A 26,937-nucleotide genomic window follows, 5' to 3' on the forward strand; every position below is an offset into this window, starting at 1 on the left:
GGCTACCACAGGATATTATCAAGAAACTGAAGGTGCTTGGAGGGATTCAATTCAATTCATCTCTGGGTTCATGGAAAATTCAACCAAAACATGGACTGAAGCGGCCCGTCAGAACCGCATGTGGTTAAAAAAGTTGAACAGCGGATTTGTCGGGATCTTAAGGCAGTATTCTAGTCTAGAAATTTGAAAAAAATCAAAAGTTTAGGCATTTTCAAAAAGCTCAAACTTTGACTCTTCGCGCCACTCTCCCTTAAGTTCGATTGACCTGGAATTTGGCATAGGGTGTTTTTTCGAGGTGGTGAACATTTTGTATAGGGTAACTTTTTGAAACTTTAGGGTCGACTTTTTCCCATACATTCATTGGCACCCTGATCTACACTGCCTAAAATAAACTTACAATATAAATAGCTTTCAAGCGTTTTATTTATATAGACATTTTTATGAGTGACAGTTACTCTGAATCACCCTGAAAAATAAAAATCTAAAAATCGAATATGTAACGAAAGGAAGATTACAAACAATTATAATTCGACCATTTCTTGATAAGGACTGAGGCAGAAAAAAATGCATAACTTTAAACGGCTCTATCTCGAAAAATATGAGAGCAAATTGAGAGCGAATCGAAGATATTTGTTAGTTAGAGATTTTCTGATAATCTTTCATATGACTTTTATCAATATGTGAGCAATTAGTTGCAAAATGTCATTAGAAGTGAAAGAAAACGAATTTCTAATGCGATTATTACTACCAAATCCGTGGTACTCCCAACAAACAATCGCCAATAAAGCTGAAATGAAACAAAGTACTGTGTCAAAAGTGATTAAAACGTTCAAGCACAACTCAAATGTTAACAGGATAGCTGGTTCGGGTTGCACCAAAAGGATTTAAACACATGCAAACCTGTTTTTGTGCGGGGGATAGGAACCGCACAAAAAATATCGCATAAAAATGGTTCTAAACTTCACCAGTAGCAGTCTTAAAAAAATGTTCGCTACACAATTTGAAAAAAAAAACTTTTTTATGCGGTGGATAGGGACCGCACAAAAAAAGTTTACTTTAGAAAATAACCCAAATCCTAAAGATTCCATTCGTGATCAACAATTCACTTTAATACGCGGTCTACTCACTTGCGCAGATCATAAAATCAACTCTTTGCTTCTTTCAATAAGCTCCTACTGACACCTTAAAACAAGAAAAACAAAACATGAGAATGGGAATTAGCTCTCACAGTCTCTATGTAGAGCGATTAAATACATATCAAAGATAGAAAAAACACCTTCATTTTTTTTTCAAATACCGCACAAAAAAAAGTTGCGCAAAAAATCGCTCAAAAAATTCATTGAAAATCCGCACAAAAACATGTTTTACTGTATCCTGAAACTGTGAAGAAAGTAGAAGCTAGCTTACAGAAAAATCATAGACTCGCTAATCGTAAAACAGCGGTAAAACAGAATTATAGTGAGAGAACAGTTCGACGAATGAAAGCCAATGCAGGCCTGAGGCCATTCAAAGTTCTGACAGTTCATGATCGAAACACAACACAAAATATAGAAGCGAAACGACGGACAAAACAGTTCAAATCATATTTTTTTTCAGAAAAAAAAGCTGTATTATGGATCACGAAACCTATGTATCGTGTGACTTCTCTCAACATTACCAAACACGAAGAGAAAAATTTTCATTCAAACAAAAAATATCTCTGTATTAGATGTCCTAAAGGAATGTTGTAGGCTTTCAAATGAAAGTTGGTTGATAAGATTGAATAGACTTGCTATTGATTTAGTTGGCAAAATTTTGTGTTAGTTTACAAAATCTTTAAAAAAAACGGAAGAAATCGATTGCTAATTACTTCACGATATATGTGTCGACATCTACACACACCAAGATAAAAATACGTTCGTATAATATTTCTTGAAAGTTTAGACTATAAAATGATGTACATCCCATCTCCATGCGTTCATTTTTCACAAAGTTACAGCATTCCAGAAATCGCCTAAAAATTTCGACTTCGAACTATGTCCCACTAATTTTTTATCGATTATTCATTCTACATCCAACTTATGTATGTGAAGCTTCGCGAAAATAAGCTATCCGTTGTTTAGTTAGTATTACACTGTATTTAAATTTTCCAAAGTGTTTCATTTCTCCAGTGCAAACTGTATCCAAACGGTCTTTCTCAAGACCAACGTACCAGATTTATACAATTTCTGAGCTATCAACATCGAGGCCTCCTTCAACCGAAAAATCCTAAATTCCCACCAATAGTCAGAACCACAAAATGGTCTTGTTGATTAGACTGTTTGATGAACTGCTAGTAGAAGGAATCAAAAGAATTAAATTCAAAAACATTTTTCGAACTATCACAGTCCCACGTTCAGCTTTTGTTCGTGCCCTAAGGCAATCAATCACTGACACTTGATGACTAAATAAAAAATATCTGAAAAACCTCCTACCAGTTTCTACACTCTTGTTAAAACATCCTTACGATTTAATTTTTTGATTTCTAAATGGTCCCTCCTGCTTTGACGAACAGTTTCTCTCTGTTAGTTAACGCTCTCACTCAATCAGAGACTACAAAGGGAGAGATTTCCGTCACTCATCATTGACAGATCAACTTGTGTTTTGGCACAACCTACTTCGGCCGTTGAGATGAAACGGAAGACAAAAAAGATCATCAACCATCACGTTATATTGGTGCTTGAATCTCCAAATGCAACACGGTTCTACAAGAGCATCTAATGGGGCTCAAAAACCCTCGCAATGCGAGGCCTCTGGCAAGTAACCTTTCACCAGAAATTAAAAGCGAATTCATAGAAGTTTTGGGTAATCTCGCGATAAAAAAGAAAGACACAGACATTAAAGTGGCTAAATATTATACATCTGGCATATCATACATAGATCAAGTGTTTGCTGTGATTCGGTAATTGAAAGTTTTCAACCGGAAACTTGAAGTTAAAGAGATTTTTTCTGTTGGAAGACAAAAAGGCTGCGAATTTTTACGACGAAACACTGTTAAAGCTTGATGGTGATGAATTAGAAATCCTAATGTATAGATCAGAGGGTTACGGTAATGTCCGGAAAACATGGCTGGTTCGACACATCGATGGGTTGTTGAGTATGCGCTGGAATAGCCACCGAGCTGCAGTTAACTTTAATCATTAAAGCTTTACAACTTCTTTGCGATTCAACGGAGAACATGAATACGAGATGTACTGTCCAAAAACTCATCGGAAGTCTATGCGATTAAACTTGCATGTGTCTTGTGTGCGGTATGTATTTGTATGAAGCTGATCATGAACAGAGTTGGTGTCAAGCTCAAGGTCCTGGAACTTTTCTTCTGATGAGACCCGCTGGAAATCGGTAGATGCACCTTTAATACATACGATATCTAGATGAATCGAGGTTGATATATCCACCGGAAAACACGGCATATTCAAGAAACTAATGCCCGGAGAAACATCTCGTATAGCTTCTCGATCATTACAAGGAAGAACAGGAAGCGAAGTACGAATGTTTGGATAAATTCTAAGAAGAACTTTACGTTACTCGTTTAGTTCATAAGTTACCCTGGTTTCAATGAAATCATTTTTGTGAATGAAAAAGAGAATTTCATGCGTTCACTTCGAACATTCGGAAGGTTACGGATGAAACAACTTCGAAGTAAATTTAGACTTATATCAAATTTTAAGGGTGAATAATTGTCAGTGCAATATCAGAAAACTCTGAATTCGAAAAAAGTGAAACTCACAGATGTGGTGCCTCGCTACGTTGAGAAACCATTTGACACGACCACGAAAATAATACTGCAGCCATTTATCGAAGTGTGCCTACAGATTATATGCCTCAGAAGTAGCATCTAAACTTCTTAAAATTCTTAAAATTCATCGAAGTCATTGTAAACCATAAGACTAGCAGTTAGGTTCGAATCAACACCAACCGGACTTACAATTACTGACGTCGACGTTAATATCGGAAGCGGCACAATGTTAATTACTCAACGCTAAATTGTTTGCGGTGAATACACACATTTGTGATCGTAAAGCCTCGAAAACTGCCATCGATTACGATTACGAAAATGGTCGATTATTTTGGTACTACAATTCAAAAAGATTCCTTGAATGATTCAGAGTTACTCAGTTAACAATTGGGAAAAAATATATCTCGACTATCTGAATTTTGTCGTGTATGGCAACACTTGCTTGCACTCCCATCCAGAGTTATTTTCCTGCTAGCAAAATATGCACAACCACCCTTTTTCCGATAGGAAATGCATTGAAATGATCAGCCGCTCGAACAGATCGATGGAATGCATGGAAAATTGAAAATGTTGGACTACTGACAAATGAAAACAAAGCAAAAAAAAAATGAAAAACACAATGACAACTTACTCGTAACAGAAGAAGGTACACGCGTAAACTTTCCGACTGTAATTCAGTAAAACATCAGCATAACACACTCTTGTCACAAATAGTTTTCCCGTCTGGCAGTGGTCATCAGCATATCACATTTCTTATGTCGCTAAATTGGCAGTGCACTTTTGTTTCACATCTTTCCCCCCCACCGTAATCGCTTACTCCACAAATAATAGGCTACAAAGCTTCACCCGGTGGTTGATAATTGATACTTGCAGGGCTCCTGGCGGAACAGAAAAAAACCGCACATCAAAATTCACGGAAATATTCCTGGAAAACACACGACGCCGGAAAAAATCGGCCCACTTGGTTTCCTAACCACCGCGCACAGAATCCTCGCGGTCCACACACACCGTGGAGACGTGGAGACGCACACGCAGCAAAACCATTCCCCGCGACAGCCAACCATCCATCCAGCTGAAGCTCATAAACCGACCATCATGTATTCTCATATCTCAAGAGCGCAGCACAGTACTTTTCGTTTATTCCTCGCGGAGATTGTCTCCTGAGTTCGCATTGTGAGCATACGAGACGTGAGCAGCACTGGCGAGAGAAAAAGAGAACTCATTGAAGCAGTTTTTGATAATGGCGTCGAAGTTCGTTTTTGTTGTGTTTTTTTCCGCTGGTAGGATTTGGAAAATTCGGAAAAACGCAACACAGACGCGCGGCACAATATTGACAGCATGATGTGGGGCTGTGCCGGAAAACGAGCACATTGTTGTCGAGCATAGAACGGAGAATCGCAAAGGGAGAGAAAGCTCTGGAAGGCTCTCTGAAGGGGTCTATTGTTGTTAGTTTTTTTAGTATTTGAAAATACATTTGAGAAATGTGATGCTGACTTGAAAAGCTTCGAAGCGTCGAAAACAAGAAAGCACAATTTTGCAGAGTACATTTTGACAATAAGCGATATTGTAAGAGCATGGTGATTTAGTTTTGCCTTCATTTTCAAGCACATCTATATTGTTTTTTTTTCTAGTAGAGATACGAAATTATTTTGCTCATTTCGCTTGTTTATTACTTCGAATATTTTTTTAGAGTGAAACAAAATTCGAGAATTAACTCTCCAGTACAATTTTTTTCCAATAAAAAAAGAAATTCTCTTCTTATCTATAGTTCTGCTTAAAGGTGGGAAAAACGGTTCATTTTATTGAAACGAGCCGACTCTTTTTTGAGCCGAGACTCACTCGAAAAGCGGATTTTTATTTTGAACTGTGGTTTATTTGTAAAAAACCGTGGATCGTACACTCGTTCTGACGAACCGGCTCAAATGAGCGGCTCGTGAGCGCTCGCCCATCTCTAGTTCTGCTATCCTTCATTAGAAGCGCCGAAAACGGCATTCTCTCAATTCCGTTGGGCACTGAATCCGCTTCGCAGTGATTGTTTGCCTTTTAAATATAAGAGCGTGGTGTGGATAAACGTATCAGCGTTTGAATGCAGCGTGCCAGCAGTACGAACGAAACAAACTTTATAAAAAATCGAAGTCCTCGAAAAATGTGATCGATTCGCATGGGAGCAGAGCAGCAACTGAACTAGATGATTTGCAATAACGAATATGTGCTATTTCATGTATAGATACTTTAGGAATAGGATACCCCCTTTTGGCGATTGCAGTATGTTCATTTATTAGAATTGCAACCTTTAGAAAGTACCGTTCTGAATCATATTTCGAACAACATCATATTTCGGACACTTTGTTCTAATATCTTGAAATGATTCATGCACTGATGATATAACTATAAATTTGATATCACAATTGCTTCTTTAGAGTAATCCCTTGGTTTCACTATCACTTCATTTGAGAATAACATTTGAATTATTACATAGTAGGAAAAAAAATCAACAACACCACTCATTATCGTTTGTGTTTGACGTTTGTTTAGCGTGAGCACGTAGAATTTACCCGTTCATAAATACTTAAAATTCTCCCGTGTTTCATCAGTTCTCATCATCGTTAACAGTTTGCTGTGATTGCTTGGTAAGTGTTTCGCAGTTGACTATAAAATATAATCAAGTGGAATGTAATTTTCGTCCATAAAATTACAAAATAAAGTGTCCGAAATTTGAATTCAATCTGTCCGAAATTTGATTTAGTGTCCGAAGTTTGATTCTTATTCGCCTTATTTGAAAAGCATTCTATTCGATGATTTTCTTATGTTTTCAATCAAATAGGTACAAAAGTAGAAAGCTTAAAAGCATATTGAACTAATTTATCAATAATATCTACCAAATAATACCTGTGCATAAAGTTTAGATCTGTTTTCTGTATCATATGCCTTAGGCATCCGAAATATGATTCGGAACGGTATCTTGTTCCCTGTAAACATATATCAATTTTAATGCGCAGTTCTGAGATAACGTGATGTCGAGTTTTCTAGAACGCAAGGAAAAATCATTTTGCGCGCTCACTTGGAAAATTCATCAATTTCTTTACGTGAAATCGCAGTATTTGTAGATAAGTTTGTGAAAAAAAATATTTGGCAAGCGATCTGTAGTTGTGACAAGAAAACCGAAATTTTTTTGGCGATTGGGACCACGGATTTAGAGTTTTACAAAAGGAAGTATTTGAAAAAAATATTTTACCCTACATCTGGTCTTCTGATGGTCCAGTGATGTTTTAAACAGATCTAGTTAGCTGCCATCTCAGTAAGGATGTACTACAATGGAATCGGAATAACGAAATGCAATTCATAAAAAGTCCTCCAGAATATTGCTAAATACCCCTAGTTATGTCTACTGAAGCTGTGACATGTGTAGAAGATCTTCATCACTTCATCACCCAGTAAAATCGCTTGGAAAAAAATCACATTGAATAGCCATTATTGTTGTTTTGCCACGAATTAATACAAAAAAAAAAATCTTAATTTTTTTTTATTTTTGTGTCTGGTTCCGTTGTCTGATCTCTAAAAAAACAAATCGACAAAACAAACTTAATTTTAGCTTTATCACTATAGCAAAATGAATAAGTTTGCATGTCAAACAATTATTTGATTTTCCACGAATTGATAAACAAAGGATTCGCCAAAATCCGTTTGCGACAAATTGAATCAATATGGCAAACGTGATTAAATTGAGTCAATTATACACTGTAGTCGCTCTTACGCGATCACGTAAATTCCAAAATCCGCGTAAAAATAAGCTGGGTAGTTTTCCAAATCCGTGTAAAATTCTAACAAACAGCGAATTATTAGTTTAAGTGCACCCTATATTCTAAAATTTGATTTACTAAATTTTTTTGCATGCTACAATCATGATATCTGTATCTCTTTTTATTTCTCAGCTATCAATCAGTGACACAATACAAACTTACTTGGTGAAAAGTTACATCAATTAGCACATTGAATTTTTATGCGGTTGATACGTGCCGCGGTAAAATCCCAAAACCCGCTTAAAAAAGCCACGTTAAATAAAAAATATAAAAAAAAAACGCGTAAAAAACGACTTCAGTGTATACTAAACCGTCAGTCAAAAAAAAACATTTTTCTGAACCGACATCGTTAAAAGAACACGTAGTCTACATCAAATAATGTATGTAAGGCAACAAAAGAACAATATAAAGAAATAACTATGCTAAAAGAACTGTTCATGATTTCTAAAAAATAAAAAGCTCTGCTCATCTTCAAAATTTTACTAATCTTATTCAATTCCAATTGTTCCAGTTGATAATCCTTTTCTCCCTTCTTCTTCTTCTTTTTATTCATCTTTTTCTTACTTTTTTTCCTTTATTCTTTCTTCTTTCTTCTCCTTGTTTTTCATTCTTTTTGTTTTTCATTCTTCTTGTTTTTCTTCCTTTTTTTTAATTTTTTTTCTTCTTTTCTCCTCAACGGTCCAAACGTTTCTTCAAAAAAAATCTCAACAGTTACTAGGAATTACATTAATTATTAAAATCACTAATTTTTGAAGTAGGACCACGTTTAACAGGAAAATATAGGGGTAAAATGAACATCTAAACAATTAACATATGTTTAGGATGTGTATTTTGATATACTAGAAGGTTTCGAATGTATAAGTTAGTCCAATACTCGTCAGTAATAACAACGACCCGCGATGGTACAGATAGAGACGTCGATTAATTCAAATAATCGAATATCTGCTTATTTAATTATTTAAATATTATTGTATCAAATGATGAAAAATCAAAATATGAATACATCGAATAATTATCACAGCAATCGTGATTAATGAAAAAAAAGGAACCTTTTTTTCGAAAAGTGCAGTGCAAAATTTGTTTAGCCGTTATGATGTTTTGTCGAAATACATCGAATATGCTAGACTATTTACGGTTGAAGCATAAAAATAATGCTCTGGTGGTGGAGGAGATTCGAAAAAGGAGTTCAGCGTTTGCAGGAATAAAAGGCGGAATTGAAGGAGGAGGTCCAAGTTCCCGTAAGTCAAATTCAGAGTGGCAAGGAAAATCTACAATACTAGTGGTCAATGATTCTATAATATACTATAATATTCTACTACTATACTTCTTCTGAACTAAGTAGTAGTTATAGGGACTAAGCAGAAATTTTTAAACAAATCTGCAATTTCAACAATATTTGAAGAAGAGGTAATTTTGAACAGAAAAAATGTATGTTGGTGCAATAAAAATAGTGTGTATTTTTATAGTACCCTTTGGGTTTTTCCTCTAAATAGGCCCTTCGGTAATCACTTCATCATCGATCTCAAATGTCTTGCCAGCGAGCATTCTCTTCAGATCTGCAAACAGGAAATAGTCTGGGGGCCAGATCTGAAGAATACGGTGGATGCGGAAGCAATTCGAAGCCCAATTCATGCAATTTTGCCATCGTTTTCATTGATTTGTGAATTTTCAATTTTTTTCACACTAAAACAAAAGTTGCTTCACTCTCAATGCTGTAACTCACGAACCAATTGACCGATTGCTGTTAAATTTTGACACATATCCTTTGAAAGGTGGTGCTTAGTGATAGTCAAATAGATTTTTGCCAGAGGCGCCATCCAGACGTCAACCTTATGAACTTTTTAGCCGAACTGTTATTTCACATGTGGGAAGAAAGAGTAATTATCACAAGGGAGGAAGCTTCCACTAAATTTGGTTCTACGATTCAGTTTATAATTTTACACAGAAAACTTTATGAAACTGCGCGTTATAATTTGTAGAGCTGTATGAGAAGTTTTCCATAGATTTTAGACCAAATCAACCGAAAAACAGCAATTTTGACGTGACCCTCATCGATTTTTTTAAACTTATATGATGGACGCTATCCAAAAACAAAATTTCCATTAACATATGAAAAATTTGAATTACTACTGATTTTCTTTTTTTTTCAAAATTATTAATGTTTCATTCAAAAAATCGTTGCACGAAATCCAGATGTCTGGTTAAAATATGATGTTTGCCAAAGTTGTTAGAAAATCAATGAACTATTAACCCTTTCACGACCACGGGGACGCCGATGTCCCAAGCAAAAATCATGGATTAATTAAATATTCACGTAACCATTGTAAATTATTTTTTTTATTTTAATATTTCGGAATGTACCTTTTTATTATTTTTACTGGCAATACATAATAGCAACCATAGGGACATATTTGTGCCATAAATTTAAAAAAAAAAAGGTAAAAGTTTTTTGAATTTTTAGTATAAATTATGTTTTTAGGGTGCCTATTGATTCATAACATATAGCTAAATTGATTTAATAAGGTACCGTAACCTTATGGTCCTGAAAGGGTTAAGGAAAAAAAACTTTCAATACACTATTTAGAAATATTACTAAATCATTGAACAAACCTATCAATTTTCTTGAAAATCTGAAGGCCACTTTATCGGTTTGGCATGGAATGGCTGCAAAGTATTATCGGTAAACTTTAATTATACTATTCTCGTCCATTTTTTATCAATCCTCCATCCCGTGAGTGACACACGTGGTTCATCTGTGCTCCCGATTCCGTTACTCTTTACTATACCTCAACAGTATGTTCACTTGCAGAGTGTGTGCGAAGACAATCTTGCATCAGCATCCTTGGGATTTTTCCGCCCCCGTCTAAACACCTGTGTGTGCAGGCTTTCCTCCGCACGGTCGTGCGTTCATGGTTGTAATGAATAATGCGCATGTACGACAGGAAAAAAATATCTGCGCATAAAATTTGTGACAGAGGGACGAGAGAGGAAGAAAGAGCGCGCGCGGAAAAAAAGGGTGCAGTCGTGCTGGAAGATTTTTTTGCAGCATCTTAGAAGATGATAGCACAGACGATGTTGTGGTGGTACGACGCACATGCACGACGAGCCATCCTAGTTCACGTCCTTCGGGGCATGGATAAAAGTTTTTATTGGTCGTTCCGGTGGGCTCTTTATTTTGCCAGTAATTTCAATTGAGGTTATTTGCCAGTAATTTCAATTATTCCATGCGTACGTGGATTTCTGGACTTTGGAAATGTCTTAGTATGAAAGGCAAACCACAGCCAAACCATGCTTACGCAAGTAGAAAATTATTTCTTGGTGCTAATGGCATTTGTTGTTGTGCTCCCGTGGCCGAGTGGTTAGCGTCACGCCTAACGTGCCGGGTGTTCGGGTCCGATTTCCATTCTGGTCGGAGGGATTTTCCGTATACATGTTTATCTCATTTATAAATATTGTAAATTACACAAGATCACCTTTTCGATGTAAGGATATTCTTTCTGTTCCACTGTTCAAATGGACCGTACAGTGGAATAGTTTATATAAGACCTCCATTATTGTGTTATTAATAGTACAAATAGTCCTATGTTTCTTGTTGCAATTGTTATTCTATCATAACACTCAAATATGGACAAAACTCTGAGTGTTGAACCCACAATCGTTCGCTAGTAAGTAAATTTTATGAATATTAATAAAAATATGACTATTTTTGACAGTTTTGAAAATTTCAGAGTTAATGTAAAACAATGAAACTGTTGTTCCAAACATCATTCTCGGTGTTATGGTGTTATGGTTCTTAATGATGAATACCAGTTGCAGATTTCGTGTTTGTTCAGGTCAAGAGTGTTCAAATACTTCTACCTCGCTCGAATAATTCGAATTCTGATAGATGAGATGGTAACGCTAGGGATGATGGTTCTACGATCTGTCTGAAGTTTTGTCGGTTCTAATTTCTGTCAAAGATCTATCATTTAGTCTTTCGTCAGTGATTAATTTAAAGACTGCTAGTTTGGTTAACGGGACAAAAAAGATGCATGAGCGAGAATGTCTCAAAAGGCGCTTTCTACCATACATTGCGCCTTATGGAAGACCTATGAAGCTTCGGAAAATGCTAAAAAGAGTTAATTGGATCTCAATACTCATATAACGGCTGAAGGAAATGGTGACTAAAATCTTCATTTAAGTTTATTGAGTCAGTCTGCATTTAATACGATTGTTAAGGCATCAAACATGTTATCGCTCGATGAGTTCAGCAAGTAAAATTATTTTTTTTCGAAAACTGATTATTACTGTTGATGAGACATGGGTTTACGAGTTTGACTTACAAACCGATCAATGCGCTTCGAAATGGTGCCTTCCACAATTTGGGTCGAAAACGAAAAAAAACACATCAAATTGATTTCTTTAAAGCAGTATTCTAGTCTAGAAAATTGAAAAAAAAAAAAAAAATCAAATATATTTTCCTTCATATTTCTGATGTTTAGGCATGCAACATTATATCCTAGAAAGGACTTCTCGAATATCCCATTATTTACCGAGTTGTAGCCATTTTAGTGATGCGGTATCTAATATAGTATGGCTATAACAATCAACTTCAAACGCGTTTTACTCGAAATTAGTTTTTTCAAACTGGCGTACACGATATCTCAAGTTCTACTTAACCGATTTATGTGATTTATATTAGGTTGGGGAAAAGTAATCCATTATTTTTGGGTGAAATTCAAAACTATTTTTAAGACGGCGCCAGTGGTTGTATGGTTAGCGTAACAGCCTCACAATCCGATCGGCCTGGGTTCAATCCCAGCTGGCGTCGTTGGGATTTTCTGAGGCGAAAAATCTCTGGTTACGTCTTCCTTCGGAGCGGAAGTAAAAGAAGTTGGCCCGGCTCATGAGTTGTTGAGTCTGATAGGTAGGAACAGGTGGAGTCGCCTCCCTGATGTCGGTGATTGGCACTAAAGTGGCGGAAATAGGCCGACGAAAAATAAGCGAAGATTAAAAAAAAAAATAAAAAACTATTTTTAATATGCTTCGGATATTCCGATTCGGGTAAAAAATACCGTTTTGTTGAAAAATGTGTTGCCATTCTACAGGTAGCTTCATAATTTCTCTATCATAGAGGTCTTGGTCCTTTTTTTTTTTTTTTTTATTAAATCGTTTATTTATACAGGCTCAGCTACATAAGTTTAAAGGAGCCAAACTCCTATCTGTATTGTTACAAGTATATATAAACATTTTTCATTAATTCTAGTGTTAATGAAGTAGAGAACCGATTACTCGCGGTTTGCTCGAGTTTATAAGGGTGACATTTTTTTCAGGAAAAGGAAGGGATATAAGGATATGTTGACAATGTTCACACTCACATTCGCACTCACATTCATCATACTCAATTCTTAAGCCTATCTTATATCTAATATGTATTTACATTTCACCTTATTCTATTGTTAGTAAGAAGGGATTTAATTTCTCGCGAAGGAAAAGGAAAAGGAAAATATAAGGATATAAGGACAATCACACACGAAGATCGATAACTTTTAAGAAGACGTATATTTGGGACATGTAATCAAGGTCTAACCGAGCCAACACATCTCTCACCGGCACATTGGGCTGTCTTCCTCTGGCCCGAAGAGAGTTTTCTAAATTCGATCTGGCAACAAGATACACCTCGCACGACCAAACAACGTGTTCGATGTCGTGGTAACCTTGGCCAAAAGCACAGATATTGCCATCGGCAAGATTAAAACGAAAGAGTAGCGCGTCTAACGAACAGTGATTGGACATGAGTCGAGAGAAGGTGCGAATAAAGTCCCGACTTAAGTCCAGACTTTTGAACCATGGTTTGAGGCTAACCTTAGGGATAATCGAGTGAATCCACCGACCCAATTCATCTTCGTTCCACTTACGTTGCCAGTTAACGATGGTATTTTTACGGACTAAAGAATAAAATTCATTGAAGGCGATTTGAAGCTGATAAATATCGCCTTCAATTGCACCTACCTTTGCCAATGAGTCAGCCCTCTCATTACCCGGAATTGAGCAATGAGAAGGGACCCACACAAAGGTAATGACATAACAGCGTCTGGATAAAGCACTCAAAATTTTTCGTATTCTCTCAAGGAAGTACGGCGAGTGCTTTTCCGGCCTCACTGAACGGATAGCTTCGACAGAGCTAAGACTATCCGTTACAATGTAATAGTGTTCAACAGGTCGTGAGGCGACGCTGTCCAGCGCCCAGTGTATTGCTGCCAATTCAGCAATATACACTGAGCAAGGATTCTGAAGACTGTGGGAGGTGCTAAAAAATTCGTTGAACACTCCAAATCCTGTGGACTCATTCATAGAGGACCCATCAGTAAAGTACATATTATCACAATTGATACGCCCATATTTTGCATTGAAGGTCGTAGGAACGATCCCCGATCGATGATAATTTGGAATTCCATGGATTTTCTCCTTCATGAACAGATCAAAATGTACAGAGGAATTGATGTAGTCAGGAAAACAAACACGGTTGGGAATATACGAAGAAGGATCAACCTGCATGGAGATGAATTCATGATATGAAGTCATGAATCCAGAATGAAAATTTAGCCCGATCAGCTGCTCAAAATTTCCGATCACCAATGGGTTCATGACCTTACACCGGATGAAGAACCGAAGAGATAATAAATTGAAGCGATCTTTTAGTGGGAGTAGGCCTGCCAAAACCTCGAGACTCATGGTATGCGTTGAGGGCATACATCCCAACGCGATACAGAGACAAAGATACTGAATTCGCTCGAGTTTAATGAGGTGTGTTTTGGCAGCTGATTGAAAACAGAAACTGCCATACTCCATCACTGAGAGAATAGTTGTTCGATACAACATTATAAGATCTTCTGGATGGGCTCCCCACCAGGTGCCGGTAATTGTACGGAGAAAGTTTATTCTTTGTCTTGATCCTTATTGACAAAAAAAAAACCATATAGATTTTTACAATATTCTCTTGATCCCAATTTCTTATCACTCTGGAAATATTCCAATACGATGGATGGTGAATGCATTAAACATCCCAATCAAGCTCTCGGAATTGTGTGGTCTTGCGTTGTCCTGATGGAACACAACGCCTCTTGTGTTGTCCAATTCTGGACGTTTCTTGCCAATCGCTAAATTCAAACGGTTAATTTGTTGACAGTAGAGATCATAATTTAGTGTATTGCACTGAAAAAAAATATAAAATTTTTTTTTTTTAAATTTAAAAAAATTATAAAATGAAATTTAAAACATTTGAAAATATAATTATCGCATTATTATAATGCAGTATCGACACCATAAACATCAATCACAATTTCAGCTTGCATTTTCGCATTTTTAAAATAAAAAGTGTAAAATATACCGAATTTTCTCTTTGTTGACCTCCATTGTTAACACCCTCACAACTGAATGGAAAAAAACAAAAAACAACAAAAGAATTTTACAACGAGCCTGAACTTGAAATTGTATGATCGATATTATGCGAGATATTGATCATTAAAGCCAGCCAACGAGAAAATAATGGATAAATTTTTCCACAACCTAATGTATATATATGAAAACAATATGTATGCATCTCTCTATCGCATGAACAAATGAAAAAATTTTTTTTTTATTTTGCTATCTTTCAAGAATCGGGAAACGTAATAAAATCATTAAAAACAGCATTTTTCTCTTCAAACTTCCGCCATTTTTTCAAAAAACATGTTTTTGACTAATCCGAGGTTCATGCAATAGCGGCATCTTTACTTGTTTCGGATAACCAGAACAAACAAAACCAGAAATAAGCAAAACTTTTTTTTGAACACTCTCAATTAAAACTATTCTGAACATTATTTTTTTTCCGTTTGATAATTGTTAAAAAATAGACAAACAAATATTGATATAATGGATGGTATTCTTTGTTTAATTGTTTCGAAGCTCGAAAAAACGTCCGAAATTCGTGCCTCGACACTAGAATACCCCCTTAATGTAATATCGATGGCCTCCTCAGATCATCGGGGAGTTCTGGACTCTGAACTCATGGTCGAAGATCAAACGGTAAAAAACATATTTGGTACCAAAGTTCTTGGCTTGAAGGTTGCTGGTTTTCAAGAGATTTTGTATACGTTTTCTGATGATTTGTATCAACTTACTACACATTGAATGTTCAAATGTTCTTCAAAATAATACCAATGACAACCATGAGTAGTACGAGTAGTGTGAGTAGAACGACACTGACTACACTGTGTGGATTAGTTTTGAATATCAAACGAAACAGATATATCGATAGAAGACTTAGCTGCTTATGTATTTCGAAAATTTCTTTAATTTATGTATTTCCAAATCGAACATTCTTCTTAAACACAACCAAACTTAATTATTAGCACGTGTTTTGGCATCTCGAGCCTAAAAATAACAGAAAATACGCTACTCCCCAATACTTGTTCATAATTTGTATAATATATATGCTATTTCAATATGAGATCAGTTTGAGCGAGCAAAACAGGAGACACATTGCAAATAAGCACTATTGAAGCTTTTCGTATAGTTTGCCAAATACACGGCCCAGACAGAGAAAGATATAGATACTCGTTTATGCTCTTCTTTTTCCTTGAGCTTGAGCTTGGGTAGACTGTACAATTCGTAGTTGCTCTCCGTGATTGACCTGAACCAACCAAATTGCACAAAGAACACACAGAATGATGCTTGGGACTAGCAAATCATTCTCGTTGTGCAATTTTCGGTGATTCGAGCTTTAAATGGTCAATAACGACGCCGGCCACGTCCTTACAGTCACCAGGGGAAGGGAAGGAATATTAGTATGATATTCGCCGCCCGAAGGCCAGAAGGGTCGCCTCTATAGCATGGTTCCCTAACGTTTATCATGGAAGGGATAGTTGTTAGTGGGAATGGTTAAGCAAAATCAGGATTCACTGCGGTAAGTGATGTGATTCTAAAAACGTGAACTCTCAACTTTTCGGAGAACTGAGATTTGAAGAGAATATACATTCTTATCGGACCGGTCATGCATTTCGTTATTCATCGTGCGTTGCACATAGATATTTTTTCCTGACCTGGGAAGGTCTTAAAAACTCCTTTAAAATCTCGCGATCTATATATTTTTATTCAATCGCTTAGACCAATGTTATTTTTGGCAACCTGGCAACCTGGAAATCTATATATTCTATTATTTCAGGGCGACAGAGGATTATCTTTGAATGATTTAAGAAGGCAACCGAAAGTTATTCCCTACAAAAAAAACTCAAACAACACGCTCCGTTACTCAGGCCGCGTATTCCCTATTCCAATACAACTCTTAACATTGAAGTTATTAAATTCATATTAGTTACATAAGTGCATGTTAACAGTAAAGAATGTATGAAAGCAGTATGGAATGAAAGATTATTCTATTAAACCGTCAGTGATCCTCTGAAATCAGTACTGAATTTCAGAAACTATTTCCCTAATCAAAAAATCCCTCAGCATTAAACACTGAATTATTTATATTATATTTATAACCCGGATCGCAGAACACATTACGGCAAGGATTGTTGAATTCATTAGATTATTTATCTTTGTAAATCATGCGCTAATGAAAAAAAAACATGGATACTTATTATATGTATTTATAGATTTTGTGACATGAAGCACCGCGTTAAATTGTATGTAGCCCGGATTGATAATGAGCTCTACGGCGACGATGAGATTGAATGCAACTCCGTACAAAAATGCGGCTACACGAACAGTATACAATCGCGAGAAGTGAACAACTACATAGAACTCCACCGGTGTGGCTACATTAAAACGAGGCGAGTAGAAGCAATGCAACTACACCAATATTATCCCATGTATCTGCCCGCTTTCAGCGAACGCACACGATCAGCACACTTTCGTACACAACCGCATCCACCATCACCTAAAATTGATTGACACTTTCTCTGTCTCTCACACAACACCTAGAGACTTTCTGCAAGCGAAGTGCATTTCGGACCGGCTATTGAAATTGCGAGTTTATATTATTGAGTAAGAAAGCTAAAAAAAGAAAACCTAAACAGAACTTAGCTGGGATGTTAATGTCTCTCGACATGGTTGACCCGTCGTCCTGTTGGCCGAATTGGTGTGATTTCTTCCTCTATGCGTCACCACTACTACAAACCACATCCGCTAAAATGAAGCCTACCATACACGCACTAACCAAAGTATACGAGAGAACAAACAGAATGACGCCAGAATCGAGTAAAATTTGCCACCGAAAATCTCACGAGCAAATTTGTATATAACAAAACCTTAAAGCTTTGAAAATTAAATAGTTCATCGATTTTGGAACAACTTTTTACTATCACACTTGAACCAGTATTATTTTTCTCAGAAAACGCCGAATGTATTTTTCATCGAGCCAAAACATGTTAAAACACATTAAACGACTCGTTTATGCTCTTCTTTTTCCTCTTAGAAAACACTTTCTACCTTCATTTTATAATGAGGTGTAATATTATCACGCGTTTATGCAACAGCAGCAGTAGCTATGTGGATAGCGTGGTCGTGTTAAACAGCCTTGCATCCCATCTGGCCTTGGTTCGGTCTTCATTGCCATCGTATGGACTTTTTTGGTACAATGAAATGAAAAAAGAAAAAAAGAAAGAGATGTCTGCTCCCATACATACAAACACTTTTAAGCCTTTCAAACAACTCATTATTTGCCCATTTGACTCTTCCGCACACGAAAAAGCATTATTTCTGCCGAAGATGAAATGTTTTCTGCCAACGCTAGTTTGGTATACAAGACTCTAATTGAAGATGTTTTCCGACAGTTGACATCAATGTTAAAAGTCATGCTGTATGTTAATAATCAAACTACAGGGTTTTCCATTTCGGGCTTCCGAAAGTATACAGCCCTGCGCTGACAACCGTTTGACATAGCTGTCAACCAAAGCGTCATATCGTTAGTTGAATGTCTGCCATTTTATAATAAGGATCGTTTTAGCATCGCACAACGTGTTAATTTTGTTAAATCATACTATAAAAATGATGAAAACCGGCAAATGTTTTTCGAGCATTACGGACGGATTTTGGTCGTCATGGACGGCCTACAGAGCACACAATCGCTAATGTAGTGCGTAAATTCGAACAAACTGGATCCGTAGCGGATATTGTGAAACCTGTGCATCATCGTAATGTGCGTTCGGCCGAAAATATTGCTGCTGTTGCTGCCAGTGTGGAGGATGACCCGAATGTTTCGATTCCACGGCGTGCTCGGCAATTGGGCTTGTCAAACACATCATTGTGGCGAATTTTGCATTTGGACTTGCACCTACATCCATATAAAGTCCAACTGGTACAAAAATTAGAGCGTGGTGACCATGGAATGCGTCGGGCATACGTCGATTGGGTGAACGAACAACAGCAGCAAAATGCTGAATTTTCGCATCAATTGTTCATCAGCGATGAGGCACATTTCGAGCTCGGTGGCTATGTGAACACCCAAAATTTCCGTATATGGGGCTCAGAAAATCCACACGTGATTGTTGAGAGGCCATTGCATCCGCCAAAAGTCACGTTTGGTGCGCATTATGGTCTGGTGGAGTCATCGGGCCGTATTTCTTTGAAAATGAGGACGGCGAGACGGTAACTGTGAATGGTGAGCGCTATGGCCGCATGTTAACCGATTTTTTTGCCACAAATTGAAGATATAGATACGGATGACATGTGGTTTCAGCAGGACGGCGCCACGTGCCACACAACACGACCGAACATGGCCATATTGCGAACGAAATTTGAGGGACGCATAATTTCGCGTTTTGGTGATGCCAATTGGCCGTCCAGATCATGCGATTTGAACCCGCTAGACTTTTTTTTGTGGGGTTATGCGAAAGACTGTGTCTATGTCAACTCTCCGTAAACTCTTGAACATTTGAAAGACAACATTCGTGAAATTATGACCGAGATACCGCCCCATATGTGCCGAAAAGTCATCGAAAATTACCTGTTCCGGATGAAGGTGTGCGAGGAAGCCCTAGGTGGACATTTGAATGATGCTGTATTTCACACATAATGGCATAAACCAAACTTTAATTTGAAACAAAAGTTTCATCGAAATTCGAATTCTAAGTGTGTTTTATTTCAATTTACTTTCGGAATTTAAAGTTGGAAAACCCTGTATTAAGCTATACAAAGTGTACTCATTGCTGTTTTAACACATTAAGGACCGCACGTTTTGGGGCAAACTTGTACGCTTCATTTGTTCGGATTCCACGAATGAGATCGTTTCATTCGGTGTGGATGAGACGAAGGCGAGCCATCGGTAGGCCTTGTTAGTTTCTTGGCAGACCAAGAATTTAACCATCAAGTGTAGAAAACACGGGTTATTTCGTGATCCATCCGTAATAGACGGAACGCGAAACACGAGAAATCTCGTGAGCGGTCCGCAATATGTTAAGAAAAAGAAGAACCTCAAGTGTTATTGCTGTTTCAACATACAAGATTAAAATTATGAGAGAATGAGTGAATGAAATATATTACTGGTAAATATTAAAAAAAAGAAGATTCATATTTCAATTACTTCACTATTTTGTTATTTCATATCATATATTACAGGGGTGGCCAAACTTTTGGTCATCGTGGGCGACTAATTGTTCAAATGTTAGGCTGCGGTCTACCAATGTTGACTGTATTAACGATTCAACTTGTCCTAATAGATAAAATAGTTTAAACTAGAGAGAATACAAATACATATTCAATGATAAATCGTTCGTTGAAGAGAAAATAATTAACGGTTTATGGATAACTGATAAGAAGAACATTATTTTCTATGTTTGAGAATTGTTTGAACAAAATCGGCATTTTGCAAGAAAAATTTATTTTTCATACATGCTATTCATTTTGTTAAAGCATTTATGTTTCATGAATTCATTCCTCAATTACTTCGAAGATTATGTACTTCGCAACCAAAAAAAAAAAAAATACTCGTATTGCCGTTAGAGTTACTTCCCCTAGTTATTCCCTAGTGACAGTTGTTTCCAAAATTGAAACCAATGTGCAATTAGGAATTTAGTTTGACTTGTTTCATTATTGATTTGTAATATATAAGAAATAGAAAAAAATGTCAATAAAATTTGTGCAGTTTATGGACCCGATACAGTTTCCATTTCCACCGCACAACGATGGTTTCAACGTTTTCGTTCTGGTGTAGAGGTCGTCGAAGATGCGCCACGCTGTCGTCGAAAATTGCGACAAAATCGCTGAATTAGCCGAGAAAGACCGGCATAGTAGCAGCCGTAGCATCGGCCAAGAGCTGGGGATAAGTCATCAAACCGTTATTAACCATTTGAAGAAGCTTGGATTCACAAAGAAGCTCGATGTATGGGTACCACACACGTTGACGCAAAAAAACATCTTTGACCGTATCGACGCATATGAATCGCTGCTGAATCGCAACAAAATCGACCCGTTTCTGAAGCGGATGGTGACTGGCGATGAAAAGTGGGTCACTTACGACAACGAGAAGCGCAAACGGTCGTGGTAGAAGCCCGCTGAAGCGGCTCAGACGGTGGCCAAGCCCTCATTAACGGCCAGGAAGGTTCTGCTGTGTGTTTGATGGGATTGTCAAGGAATAATCTATTGTGAGCTGCTTCCCTATGGCCAAACGCTCAATTCGGACCTGTACTGCCAACAACTGGACCGCTTGAAGGTAGCACTCATGAAGAAGAGCATTTCTATCATCAGGACAACGCCAGGCCACACACTTCTTTGGTGACGCGCCAGAAGATGGGAGGTTCTTTTGCATCCGCCGTATAGTCCGGACCTTGCACCAAGTGACTACCACCTGTTTTTGTCCATGGCGAACGAGCTAGGTAGTCAGAAGTTAGCCACAAAAGAGGCCTGTGAAAATTGGCTATCCGAGTTTTTTGCCAATAAGGAAGCGAGCTTCTATAACAGGGGTATTATGAAGTTGGCATCTCGTTGGGAACAAGTCATCGAACAAAACGGCGCATATTTGACTTAAAACAGATGATTGTAACTAATTTTATGAACAAATGAAAATTCAAAAAAAATACCGCAGGACTTTTTTGACAGCCTAATATATTCAAATAAGTATGGACTCTCACTGATATAAATTCAAATATTTTGAAATGTAAAGATAGAAGCTTGTTATTAATATTTTATATTATAATCTTCTCAGTTACCATTCGTCAATGTTGTATTCATGCCTATTTATTATGATAGCAGTATTTTACATTATAATTTCATATTGCTTATTAAATTGTGAAAATAAGTATTCAAAGGCGAAGTTTTTTTTCATTTTTTTTCCATTTCCGAAACCTTATTCCGAATGTATAACCGTTTTCAGCATTCTCTTTTTATTATTTGAGAGTGATATGCCTGAACAAAACATTGTTGCAATTGTTCCTAGTGATACATTTTTGGGTTATTATGAATTGTTGGAATATTTGAATGTGTAAAAATCTAATAACTGACAATCAGAATAAAAAAAAATAAAAACATGATGTATTAGGTGCACACCTATGTTCCCGCTGTTTGTCAATAGATGGCAGTAAGTGCTAGAAGACGTCATAAACCAAGCTTAGACACATGGTAAACAAACCGCTTTGAAACAAAAGAATTCATATCTTTTCGATATATATTCTTGGTTGTGTGAAAATGTCTGATTTTGACGCAAATAGTCGTACTTAGCGGGAAGTGTTGATTTTCTTCTTTCATGGCGGCTCCAAAAAGTTTGCGGAGATGTTGCTCTAAGAGTAACAACATGTTGTAGTTGGTTTCATGGCTCCAAAGACGGTTTTTTTGGGTGTTGATGATCGGTCGCGTGAAAGGAGGCGAAAACCTTTGATGACGCTGATTTAGAGCCGTTACTCCAAGAGAATCCGTGCCAGACTGAGGAACTATATCGTATTCAAATGATCCGATTGAGTCGAGTACAATACGAGCAAAGACACAAAAAGTGATTTTACAGAATGACAATGCTCAGCCCAACGTTGCCAAACCCGTTAAAACCTACTTGGTAATACTCAAATTGGAGGTCTTACCTCACACACCATCTTCGCCAGAAATTGCGCCATCTGATTATTATTTGTTCCGTTCGATGGCACATGGTCTAACTAATCAGCGTCAAAAGATGAAGACCTATACCGTAACCGTAAGAAACAAATTTGTAACTAGAGAAGGGTAATAACTGAATTATTTAGCTGCATTAGTGCAACTAATACATCGACTTTCTTATGCTACTTTTTTTTCAAAAAGATCAGGTGGACTTTTGTTCGATCACTACTTACTTAAAGTATGTATCCTAAAGATACCTAAAGAACTAAATAGGATCATCTTGTAATCATTCTAAGTACGGAACCTCGGTTATCAAATGATTCGTTGATCATCAAAACATCATGCAAGGAACATCGGATAATTGATATATTATTAAGAGTGTAGATCTTAACTTGTTTGTTAGTTTTAGATTTCTGGTTGACTCAAGATTTTCGTTTTTGGCGAATTCCGGGTAACATTCTTAACTTTCAAAAATTCATATCTGCTTATTCAAAATAATGCTTTCGATTTCATTTTCCCACAAATGAAGCGCCGCGCCTTGGTTAATGCGCATTTATGGCTAGCCTTGTCTAGTCAAAAAAAAGTGTATAGAAACTACTGGTATTAGTATTCCCAACCGAGGAACATTAGTATTTGCTGTAGGCAAATGGCAGCAACGATCTCGTTGTGGTAGTAGTAATACCAACCAATACGTCTTCTCTGGCTGGCTGGCTGTTTGGGGAGGAAAGGCAACGTTCGCCCTTGAGCTTAGGAAATGAGGTTAGGAAATCATTCAACCACTGATCTAATTCTACCACTACAAACACACATACACACACATGATGTTCGCATCGCGAACCGCTGGCGTCTGTGACGCGCGTGCACACGAAACACTCCTCCACGGGTCCGTCTCTCACGGGCAACGGATTGGTGTTACAGAACGAGTGCCACACAGAGATGAGTGGTGTTGTTTTGCTGGTTAGGGCTGTCGCCATGTATGCGCGTGTCCCAACAGACGGACACGGTCGCTCAATATTGGGGATTGTGCGGAGACACCACACCAAAGTCACAGTCTCTACATTCTCTCCTTTCGTGTCATACACGTCTGTGGGGCGACATAGTGTGAGACTGTGTTCGCCAAGCGAGAACATTCGCGGTTGTAATTTAGCCGCCGTCGTGGCCCACGGGATACTCACGGTGGACTTTGTGCTGGTTCGTAGATTTACTAGAGTTACTGCTGCAGCTGCTTGTGGTGGAGTACTTCAATCGACTTACTCTACTAGCGTAGCTTTAATGAAATATGTGTGTGCTGCTGACGGTCGACTGAATGGGTGAATGACGTGATGATCAATTCACTGTGAAAGGTTTATTTTTCTCTAACTTATAAGACACAAAAAGGCGAAGGATCGTCGCACAGGACGTATTCAAAATGTGTTACAAAAAATGAATTATCATTGGCATGTGAATTTCTACATCATCAATCATCTTCTAGGAGAGAGTATATGGTAATTTATTTGTCCAGGATTTGTTTCTCTTAACTCAAGGACGAAGAACATCGTAGCGAATCAATTATGAATAACAAACAATTTGATATCGAATAATTACCTCATATGTGACCACATGAAGTTCAATCAATGCAAAAAAAAAATTATATTGAATAAGGAGTCAACATAGGATTGTGATCAACACTTACTAAAACCCTTCAATTGAAGAAAAGCGCGCTCTAACAGTGATGAAAAGATGGATTGACCAATGAAAATTCTTGTAAATGAACATGTCTTTTGAACACAGCGTTTTGATAAAGCCGATATCGGCTGGAATCTTCACTGGATGGTTTAAAAGTTGAACGAAATATCTCCAAAACCTGAATCCACCGCTTTTCGATAAAAATTTGGTTCTTCCGAAAATTTGTTCATGCATAAGTTGATCGAGGTTCGAGAAGAAACAAAAATCTATTCGACTAAGTATGATTGTTGGAAACGAAATGTGGTATTTCCGATACCATTTGGAAACCTTCCTTTATTCGAGAAAATTTAAGAATTTTCAATTCTATTCGATTTTCAAGCTATTCAAGCTATTAACTACTCTAGAATACCACTACTAAAAACTACTAAAAAGTCTAGAATACCACAAAAATACAACATACACTCTGTCCAACTTCTAAAAGATCAGGTGATGATCTGCTTCTTTGTGTCATTGTAAACAAACAATGCTACAATTTATATTCTATTGTGTAGGTATTGGTGACTACTATACACTGCATGATTTTCATATGTGTGTGTGCAAGCGCTGAACGTAAACGAATGATTTTGTATTTTTCAAGTGCCAAGTTTCTATAAGACCAGTTACATTTTCCGTTGTTATAGTTGTTTTGATCAATTAAATCTGGAAAATGCCGAAGGGAAAAGTCCTCACGGAGAGAGAAGAGAGACAAATCGATGCATTTAACCAACATTTTGGTATCAGAGAAATTTCTCGTCGGATTGGACGATCCAATCAAGTAGTGCTCAATTATTTGGCGAATTCTCAAGGATACGACAAGAAGAATAGAGCTCCACGTAAAACGAAGCTCTCTGAAATTCGGTAGATAGTATTCCTACACGAATTTTCCAGGTTATTAGTCGAAATGGCAAGGTTTCCAATTATTGGCATGTAAACCAGCCGATCGTTTTGAGTTTTTCATTGATAATACATATGAATTTCGAAATGGTCTTATAGAAACCGGACAGCTGAAATTATCATATTTAAGCACAATAAATAAACAAACAACTCTTTTGAACGAAATTGACGTTACATATATTTTATTCTAATCATTCAACAATATATGAATGTATCTCGTTGAAATTCTAACTGATTGTGTTGCAACGAATTAGAATCAGGGTGGTATGACAGAGTGTATAACGGGTCTTTCATCATGGACTTGTCGACTTTTTTTTTAATAAAACACAGGTTTTTTGAGATATTGGATTTAAATTTATTCTGTTTGTAGTTCAACTCTTCAAGAAACCGATTTCGATCATATGACCACCACGGGCCCGTTTACAGCGATCGATCCGTTGGACCCAATTTTACACTACTCGGCCACACATTTCGACCGGAATGTTGCAAATTTCGCGTTGGATGTTGTGTCTGAGCTCTTCTAAAGTTGCGGGTTCGTAGGCATAGACCAGTGACTTGACATTTTTTTAAATTTTTTTTATGCCCTCCACTGACCCCCACACCAATGGCCTCAGCAGAGCCCACTGGTAGTGGACACTTACTATGATTAAAGAAAACGCGGAGAATATAATTAAAGACAAAGAAACAGTGGAAAATAGTTCCTTTGAAGGGATTCACAAAAAATACAAAACAAAATTTAACAATGATAACGTTTAACAAAAACTAAAACATAGGAGAAAAAATAGAACTACATGGTTGGATGATTGACACACTTAAAGGATGTAAAGGATAATGTAAATATTACTGTTAGTTATGGACTTCAAGACGTTAGCTGTCATTCTAAGCATAATTGTCCTATGTTCCAAAATCAGCAACTTAGAAAAACGCAATCAAAGTTTTCTAGCATATTTGTCTATCAGAAGCTTTAAACATTTCAGTTTAGCAATACATCGTGTTTTTTATGAGCAGTAAACTATTTTTTAACGAAACGTGAAAAGTTCCCCTCACTTGAATCAATCAAGCATGGTTATAAGCTCAAAAATTCATGGTGAGACAGCTCTGCCTAGAATATCAACATGGGACAATTGAGCTTGATGTTGTTTTTTGAAATACTGGGACAAACAGTTTTTTGGTGTTTTCCGAAAGATTATGTATGAAAACATCGTTTTATGAAGAAGGGAGTGATCTACAATACTTTTGCAGAATATAAGTCTCATTGTTATTAGGCATTCGCTAACAAAGTGTACACGTGGTCTGTTAAACTTTTTTTTTATTTGTTTGAGAATTAGTTCGTTCTTCCAAGCCAGAAATGAGTGCATTAATCCTGCTGAAAGCGTGGCATTAAACTAGTGTACTTGAACCGATTTGTTTATTATGGATCTACAAAAAATACATGGCGAGACAGTTGTGCCTAGAATATCAACATGGGACAGTTGAGCTTGGTGTTGATGGGAACAAACAATAACTTTTTTGTGTTTTTCCATAAATACATCGTTTAATGAAGAAAAATGAAAAATGTCAAAAAGTAACATGGGACAACTATGCGTAGAACGGCAGTTAGGAAGTGTATTAAACGTTGATGGATGCTCTGCTTCTCATTAATTCATTTGCATTTCTGGTATTGTGATGGTTAACTCGAGTCGAAAAATTTGTGTTGTGGTGAAATTTGCTATTGTGTAAGGTATTATGTACAAACAT

The 26,937-nt window shown here is 37.0% G+C and overlaps 1 protein-coding gene across 3 annotated transcripts in view; it reads right to left on the reverse strand.

The window, feature by feature from the left end:
* Nucleotides 1-26,937, reverse strand: part of LOC129771567 (serine/threonine-protein phosphatase 4 regulatory subunit 1-like) — a 464,751-nt gene that overhangs the window by 238,376 nt on the left and 199,438 nt on the right. Inside the window, exon 1 of one of the 3 annotated variants that reach the window (XM_055775334.1) lies at nt 4,389-4,739. The exons of the other annotated variants lie outside the window; for them this stretch is intronic. The gene's annotated coding sequence lies outside the window, so the exon portion shown is untranslated. Of the gene's footprint in view, nt 1-4,388; nt 4,740-26,937 lie in introns of those variants that run through there. 3 annotated transcript variants of the gene reach the window in all.

The sequence above is a fragment of the Toxorhynchites rutilus genome, chromosome 2 (genome assembly GCF_029784135.1).
Source record: "Toxorhynchites rutilus septentrionalis strain SRP chromosome 2, ASM2978413v1, whole genome shotgun sequence".
In the NCBI taxonomy this organism is placed as follows: domain Eukaryota; kingdom Metazoa; phylum Arthropoda; class Insecta; order Diptera; family Culicidae; genus Toxorhynchites; species Toxorhynchites rutilus.